Genomic DNA, 9,368 nt, shown 5'->3' on the forward strand with positions numbered 1-9,368 from the left:
GTCTGTGCAACCCCAGCGATAGCTCTCCTTGGTAGTGGGTTGGGGTGAACACGCTAAGAATATAAGCCAGTTATAACACGTGTGACCATCGGGTAGCCTACATACAAAGCACACAGAACATTATCCCCCTTTACACATTAAGATCACTGTTAAGACAGGCTGATTCCTGTCTAGGGTTTAATAGCAGGAACCGTCACCGAGATTTACRGCGATATCCTCCCCAAACCCATTCTCTTTCCTGAGCTAACTAATGGCGAGAAACCAGTAAATTATAATAAATGATTTATATGAAATGCGTGACGTGAAATAGAACTATTAAATTAAATGATATGCAATGTCTAAATATGACTTATCTACTGCCCTCTCCTCTGATATCTCCATGATCAATCATCAATACTCAGAGTGTGTGAGTGAGTGTGTGTGCTGTAGCACCCRACAGGATTTATACTTTACACAAAGTCGCCATGAATTCAAAGTGCTGCATGCAACGGGTTCTCCTACCATGCCATTGCAAACAGCAAGTAGGCCTACAGGCTACATCAAATCAACGCTAAAAAGATGGCCATAGCCTGCCTCCCCAAGAATCTCACGAACATATCACAACTGGGGAGAGTATATGCCGAGAAAGAGAGGAGCAAATCAGCCTAGATGCATACATACAAAATATGCACATGTGACATATCAACTCTGGCTTCATTCATAGACCAAATTAGACCAGTCACCACAACCCTAGCAGCCTACCATATTTACTCAACAAAAAGCCCACAATCGAAAACATCCCTTAGGCTACTTGTATGGCTTCTATAAATGTTATTGCTTACTATAACACGACCTCTCAATGCAGTTACGGTAAACAATCTCCATCCTCAATCTCCATCTCACATTCAAATCTCCAAACTAACGCGTGGCACTGACAGAGGCTTAAAATATAAACTGTTGCTAATTACAAAATGGCTTATACACTGTGTACACAAAAGTGCTCGAGAAATAGACATTTGCAACATTGTTTCATTATGTTACGCTAACAAAAGCGAGCGCAGGGCTTACTGGTCAGATTCGTAGGGCAATTGATCAACGGTGCTGAGTCTCTGCTAATGCTTATCTATTTATTTAGCGTCGAATCTGATGTTCCTGGTGACAAAGTCACCACGATGCAACTAGCTCTCACAGTCTTAGACTGTTTCCATGTTAATCAAACGTGACATTTTGGTGTTCTTCCAAATGTCAAATTTCCAAGTGTTTTAATAATTTTTAATCTCCACTATAACAAGCATCTAGACATTATCTCAAATTTCTTTTAGACTAAGGTTTAGTTTTCAAAGRGAAGATTTGTATAAACCTTGCTGTCTGTTTCTCCGAAATTTGCAACATTGTCATGCCCTGACCTTAGAGATCCCTATTATTCTCTATGTTTGGTTAGGTCAGGGTGTGACTCGGGTGGGAAACTTTATGTTTTCTATTTCTTTGTTTTGGTCGAGTGTGGTTCCCAATCAGAGGCAGCTGTATCGTTGTCTCTGATTGGGGATCATATATAAGTTGTCATTTTCCGTTTGGGTTTTGTGGGATCTTGTTTTCTGTATAGTTTATTTGCCTTACAGAACTGTGCGCTTCCGTTTTCACTTTGGTTATTTTGTTTGAGTGTTTAAAAAAAAAAATATATATCATGAACACTTTCCACGCTGCGCTTTGGTCCACTCCTTTCGACGAGAGTCGTTACAAACATTGTTTCAATATTCAAAGTCGATCTCCACCTGTCCCATAGTAATGAACGTGTAGGAGTCAGGACAAGACAGACAGGCAGGCAGTGTTTCTCAGCCAGTCAAAATCATGAACCAGCCAGAATAATCTTTATGGGTATATACAAAGAAATGTAAATAAAAAAAAGGTAAAAGGAAACAAAGTGCAGCTAGTTTGCAGTCTTTCCAGCTTGTTTGAAGTGATTGTGTTAGCTGTGTTGTTGGCTAGCTCCTCTGAACAACAGTGTCCTGACAAGAGAGCACATTTTCTATGCCAGGTGAAATCGCGCCTCATTAGCTCATTGTTATGGATGTGTCCAAATAAATACAAATGCACCATCTGTTGTTATTCTGTCTGCACTGTTTGACGTGACTGTAAATTAGCCGTGATTGGCTAGCTAGCAAGCAAGGGAAACAAACCTTGCTAGCCAGTATGGTAATGGGACATTTAAAACGAACGACAGGGTCACGTCCATAGATACAGAACAAAAAGACTGAACGACTGTGTCGCATCTCTAGCAACTGAACCAATAGAACGAACGACCAGCCAGCTTGGGTAGCAACCCTAGACTTGTGTCAGGGCTATATCTTGTGGAAGGATGAAATAGTTTGAATAAATTCATCAAAATATGTCAATCATTATTTGAATATGTTGGCAAACGGTTGTATTAAAGTGATAATGCCCTCAAAGCCGGTGTTTGGAGGATATATTGGCACAACACCTGTGCTAATATGAATGTCATTTTCACTACTGTAATAACCTCATAATATTTTACCAGTTGGCCAGCAATGCTTCATAGGCCTTCGTTAAAACTGGGCTACATCAATTAAATAGTGTGGTGACTTTGAGAGAACTTTGAGTAGATTAAATTGCAATGAATACAACAAGAATCCGTTAGATTCATTTGTATATTTTTCCATTTACAGTGGTATAATCATATCCAATTTTTCCATTGGTTTTATATGCTCTTAAATAGCACTTCTGGTTTTAACCAGGAAACCGGGATTCCCGGTAATTTCTTGACATTTTCTCGGGACGAACAATTGGTAAATTCTCTGGGGAAAAATCTGATTTAAGTACATTTTCTTCTCTGAGGGTTTTGTGCAGTATGCTTTGTTCTTATGTGTTGTGTGATATGGTTTTGGTAGCATCTGTTGTAGGATCAGGGTTATTATTTGAAGTGTGTTGTCTCTTACATAAACCTCACTGTCTATCTGTTCCCAGATCAGCTGGCCATCCTCCAGAGACACAGTGGAGATGTGTAAACTGGCAGGCAAGAACGCTCAAGTGAGTACAACCTGGAAAATGTCTGGCCTGACAGTAAAATCTCTAATCAGAGCACTAATTAAAATATAGTTTGTTTCTGTCTGTGTCTTATTGTTTCTTCTCATTTGTGCTTCTCTCTCTCAGTTGGAGTGTGCCAACTTTGTGCGTGTGCTCCATAACTTTAACCATACCCATGTGTATGCCTGTGGGACAGGAGCCTTCCACCCGATATGTGCCTTCATTGTGATCTCAGGACGCAGAGTGGTAGGGTCAGGGAGAATTATACATGCATGGACGTACACATTCAAACACGTACACACACATAGACACCCATACACCAACCACACACACGCACACACACACACACACAGACAGACAGACAAGACAGACACAACACACACACATACACATACACACAGACACAAACTGCATTCCTTACTGCTTACACAGTCTCTCTCTGTCTCTCCAGGAGGGTGTGTTCCAGTTGTTGTCTGGTACAGTGGAGTCCGGGAGGCTGAAATGCCCTTACGACCCCAGGCAACCTTTCACGTCTGTCCTCACAGGTCAGACCACACCCCTACCATCTGACAGTTGATCACCCCCACCCTGACACCATCCTACTACAACCACATGCAGCCCTACCTCCCACTCTCTCCTCTCCTGGTGATCAAAGCCCCTGTACACCACTCATGTACTCTCACACTCTAGGGCCCAACTCTCTGTTTTGAATATCTAAGAAAAAAAGCAAAGTGCTCTTGTCCAAGTCAGTGTCTCTTGCAGGGATAATTATTTCTTAATGTAATAAACAAACGTACTTGGCATTAAACTATAAACACTCCGACTCAGAGTGTGTGTTTCTGTGACCCCCTGTCTCCCTCATGACTCACTCTGCTATCCCAAAGGGGGGTGTGTGTGTGTGTGTGTGTGTGTGTGTGTGTGTGTGTGTGTGTGTGTGTGTGTGTGTGTGTGTGTGTGTGTGTGTGTGTGTGTGTGTGTATGTGTGTGTGTGTGTGTGTGTGTGTGTGTGTGTGTGTGTGTGTGTGTGTGTGTGTGTGTGTGTGTGTGTGTGTGTGTGTGTGTGTGTGTGTTCTCTTATACACATCTAGATGTGTATAAGAGACAGGTGTGTGTGTGTGTGTGTGTGTGTGTGTGTTTGCGTGCGTGCGTGCGTGTGTGTGTGTGTACATGTTCATGTGTGTGCTTGTGTGCATGTTGTTTTGAGGAAGTAAGACAGAGTGAATTCAGCAAGACGTTGTCATCTAAGCCGACTCCTAAATTATCTGAAACATTGTTGTCAAGGCTAGATTCATGGAGACATGTTTTCTCTGCCTATCTTCTTACAGAAAACTGATTACAGAAACATCCTCTCATGCCAAAGAATGTCATATTACTGAAAGTATGACGCACAGCTTAATTCTTATTTCTGCAATCCCATTAACGGGATCGATATGACAACAGCCAGTGAAAGTGCAGGGCGCCAAATTCAAACAACAGAAATCTCATAATTAAAATTCCTCAAGCATACAAGTATTTCACACCATTTTAAAGATACACTTTTTTTTAAATCCCATCACAGTGCCCGATTTCAAAAAGGCTTTACAGCGAAAGCACCACAAACGATTATGTTAGGTCACTGCAAAATCACTGTCACGCCCTGACCGTAGATTGCTTTGTATGTTTCTATTTTTTGTTTGGTCAGGGTGTAATGTGGGTGGGCAATCTATGTTTGTATGTCTACGTTTTGTATTTCTATGTTTTGGCCTGGTATGGTTCCCAATCGGAGGCAGCTGTCTATCGTTGTCTCTGATTGAGAACCATACTTAGGTAGCCTGTTTTCCCACTGGTAGTTGTGGGTGGTTATTTTCTGTTTAGTGTTTGTATCACCTGTCAGAACTGTTTCGGTTATTCCTTTTGTTATTTTGTATTTAGTGTTCAGTTTCGATTAAATAATATGAACACGTTTCACGCTGCACCTTGGTCTTCTCCTTCTTCCGATGAATGCCGTTACAATCACAGAAAAACACAGCCATTTTTCCAGCCAAAGATAGGAGTCACAAAAAGTAGAAATAGAGATAAAATGTATCACTAACCTTTGATGATCTTCATCAGATGASACTCATAGGACTTCATGTTACACAATACATATATGTTTTGTTCGATAAAGTTCATATTTATATTCAAAAACCTCAGTTTACATTGGCGCCATGTTCAGAAATGCTTCCAAAATATCCGGAGAAATTGCAGAGAGCCACATCAAATAAAATAAACACTCATCATAAACTTTGATGAAAGATACATWTTTTACATAGAATTAAAGATACACTTGTTCTTAATGCAAACGCTGTGTCAGATTTCAAAAAAGCTTTACGGCAAAAGCACAATATTCAATTATCTGAGAACTGCGTTCAGCCACAAAAGGATGCCATACAGTTACCCGCCAAATTGTGGAGTCAACAAAAGTAAGAAATAGCATTATAAATCTTCACTTACCTTTGCTGTTCTTCGTCGGAATGCACTCCCAGGAATCCCACTTCCACAATAATTTTTTCTTTTGTTCGGTAATGTCCATCATTTATGTCCAAAGAGCTTTTGTTTGCGTGTTTGGTAAAACAAATCCAAAGTCACGAAGCGCGTTCACTAAAAGCTGACGAAATGTCAAAAAGTTCCGTAACAGTCAGTAGAAACATGTCAAACGATGTATTGAATCAATCTTTAGGATGTTTTTAACATAAATCTTCAATAAACGCCAGATGAGAGGATTTCTGATAGGTTAATATATATGAACAAGTATGTAATGAGAGGAAGTTCCCGGCTGAGTACCTTGGATCTTCTCCTTCTTCCGATGAAATGCCGGTTACAATCACATGAAAAAACAGCCTTTCCAGCCATGAAGAGATAGAGCACAAAAAGTTAGAAAATAGAGATAGAAGTATGCATCTAACCCTTATGATGATCTGTCATCAGATTTGACACTTGATAGGACTTACAGTTACACAGATACATATAGTGTTTTGGTTGCGATAAAGTTCATATGTTATTTCATAACATCAGGTTTAGCTATTGGCCGCCATGTTTCAGAAACGGCTTTCCAAAATGCGGGCAGAAATTGCAGAGAGGCCACGATCATAATAAAATAGAACACTCATATAAACTTGATGAAAGATACATATTTTTACATAGGAATTAAGATATCACTTGTCTTAATGCAAATCGCTGTGGCAGAGATTTTCAAAAAAAGACTGTTTACGGCGAAAGTAAGCATTCATATTGCAGATATCTGAGAAGCTGGCGTTCAGCCACAAAAAGGGATGCCATACAGTTACCCCCGAAATTGTGGAGTCAACAAAAGTAAGGAAATAGCCATTATAAAGTTTCACTTTACCTTTGCTGTGTCTTTTCGTCGGATATGCACTCCCACGGAATTCCCACTTTCCACAAAATTTGTTTCTTTTGGTTCGGTAATTGTCCATGCATTTTATGTCCAAAGTAGCTTTTGTTTGCGTGTTTGGTAAAACAAATCCAAGTCACAAGCCGCGTTCACTAAAAAGCTGACGGAAATGTCAATAAAAGTTTCGCGTAAAGTCAGTAGATGAAACATGTCAAACGATGATTGGAAGTCAATCTTAGGATGTTTTTAAACATAATTTCAAATAATGTCAACCGGGAATTCCATTGTCTTCAGCAAGTGCGTAGGAACAGCAGCTCCCTCACCTCTCATCGTGAACACGCATGGGTCAGAGCATGGTCAAGCTCATATGGCAGACCTTACTCATTCTCCCGTCTCCTTCGGCCCCACTTCACAGTAGAAGCATCAGACAAGGTTCTACACGACTGTTGACATCTAGTGGTGCCATGAGGAGTGCAACACTGACCCATACTCCACTGTGTATTCCGATAGCGATGATTTCGAAAAACCTAAAACCTGCAGATTTTCCACTTCCTGGTTTTGGGTTTTTTCTCAGGTTTTTGCCTTCGCATATGAGTTATGTATACTCCACAGACATCGATTCAATACAGTTTTTAGAAAGCTTGTGAGGAGTTTTTCTATCTCAATATAAGTATAATGATGTTCATATGATTAGCAACTGGACTGAGGAGCAGGTAGTTACCTGGGCACTCTGGGTCGACGCTTTTCTGCCTAAGCTAGCTCAAGTAGCTGCCCTGGCAACCATAGAGGAAGTTAAAGACAGATTGGTCTGATTGCTGTTTGTTCAGTGTTTTTGGTCTTGTTTTTTATAAGGAATTGGGTTTTTGTTACTTTCTAATTGGTTCACATTTACAGTCTGTACTTGACGCTCATTCTCATGTGGTCAAGGTCTAACCCTCCTTGTCTCTTGATGTTTGCAGACCAGTTCATGTATGCTGGCACGGCATAGAGCTTCTCTATGGTAAGGGACACATTTACGTTATGTGTAGTTTTCTGCGTACGCGCTCGCGTTGGGCCTCAGCCCCTGACCAGTCAGGTTACATAGCGTACTTATCTCAAGGATGTATGGATGTAATCGGTTAACATCACACTACATTCTAGGCACACCACAGACACAGTTAGATGCACACACAACACGACACAGATCGTTATCTCGCACATCGCACTGCGCACGCACCGCGCAAGCGGAAGGCTACGCACGACTGGTACAAGCATCACGCTACTGCGCACAACACCACACAGTCACACCACTACATCACACACATCTACACACACATCATTCATATATTACACTAGATAGCACATACATATTAGAGCAACACAGTTCCACAGAGCATATACGACCACTAAAAACTAAACGGTATTGTAGAGCTACTGAGTTATTAGCGTGTATGAGTCATTCATTAGGACATGACATTGATTTCCTCACTAACTGTTGGCCTGGTTGCTGTTTTGACTACATCCTTTTCCTCTCGGTAAACACAACAGAGGATTGGTTGAAGCAGGATGAGTTAGTATCATAACCTCAGTTTTGTCACTTAAGATGGTTTTCAACTTCCCGCAGTCTTTACAATGATACAGCAGAAGCTGTTTTGTGTGCTCAAGAGGGTTGCGATAGAGTGGAGGTTTATTGTCAATCCTTCCACAAAAGGAAAGTTTTCATGTTTGACTTTTGAACAGAGCCAGTCACACTTCACTGTAGATGTGCCTAAGCACACCCACTGTACTGGGGAATTGACCGTGTTGTACAAACCCGTATTACAGGCCCCCTAGTCTACACAGACAGTTCAGCCAGGGCCTAGTCTACAAGACAGATCACAGGGCCTAGTCTACACAGCACCAGTACAGCAGGGCCGGCTAGTCTACAAGACAGTTCACAGGCCCTAGTCCTATCACAGACGCGTACACAGGGGCTAAGTCTACACAAGAAGTTCACAGGGCGAGTCTACACAGACAGTTCACAGGGCCTAGTCTACACAGACCAGTACACAGGGCACTAGTCTAGCACATGACAGTTTCACAGGCCTAGTCTACCAGACAGTACACAGGGCAACTAGTCTAGCACAGACAGTCCACAGGGCCCTAGTCTCATAGACAGTACACAGGGCCGCTAGTCTACACAGACATTTCACCAAAGTGCCTATGCTACTCACACAGCAGGTACCAGGGCCCTAGTTACAGCTAGAGCTAAGTACACAGGGCCCTAGTCTACACAGACTGTTCAACACGGGCCTAGTCTACACAGACAGTACACAGGGCCTAGTCTACACAGACAGTCCCGGGGCCTAGTCTACACAGACCAGTAACAGGGTGCACTAGTGCTATCAGCAGACAGTCCCACAGGGCCCTAGTCTACACACAGACAGTACACAGGGACCTAGTCTACGCAGACAGTTTCACAGGGCCCTAGTCTACAACAGACATTTTCACATGGCCTAGTCTAGACACAGAGAAGTTCAACAGGGCGCTGATGTCTACCTAATCCACTAGACAGTACAACTACTATTGCTATGAATGCACTTCTCAGCATCCATAGAATAGTGTTACTCTTCACACACCATGCCACATTTCACAGCAGAAGCGGGGTGTGTGTGAGATCTCTGAGTGATGGTGTCATCAGATGTTTTTTGTGTAATTGTTGTGAGTGGTGTGTGTGGATGCTCAGTGCCCTACATTAGCCGTATTCTAGAGGAATCCTCCCCAGAGGCTTTGGTTAATTTCCTCAGTGCACAGCCACATACTTTCTTTCTCCCTCTGTCCTCATTCTTTTTTCTCTGTTCCAGAGGCTCTGTCTGGAGTTATTTTAATATTCATAAAATCAGGGGTACTTGAGGAGACAGAAATAATTAAAAGATCAGACGCTGTGTCCACGGGTCAGGCTGTTAGTATGACCAATGTTGCACTTTATAAGCCCCCCCTCCCCCCCCCCCCCGTCTCT

The 9,368-nt window shown here is 42.0% G+C and overlaps 1 pseudogene; it reads left to right on the forward strand.

Annotated features, from left to right (window-relative positions):
- The window catches only part of LOC111961001 (semaphorin-3D-like), a 69,182-nt pseudogene that overhangs the window by 30,452 nt on the left and 29,362 nt on the right, over nt 1–9,368 (forward strand).

The sequence above is a fragment of the Salvelinus sp. IW2-2015 genome, linkage group LG4q.1:29 (genome assembly GCF_002910315.2).
Source record: "Salvelinus sp. IW2-2015 linkage group LG4q.1:29, ASM291031v2, whole genome shotgun sequence".
NCBI lineage: Eukaryota > Metazoa > Chordata > Actinopteri > Salmoniformes > Salmonidae > Salvelinus > Salvelinus sp. IW2-2015.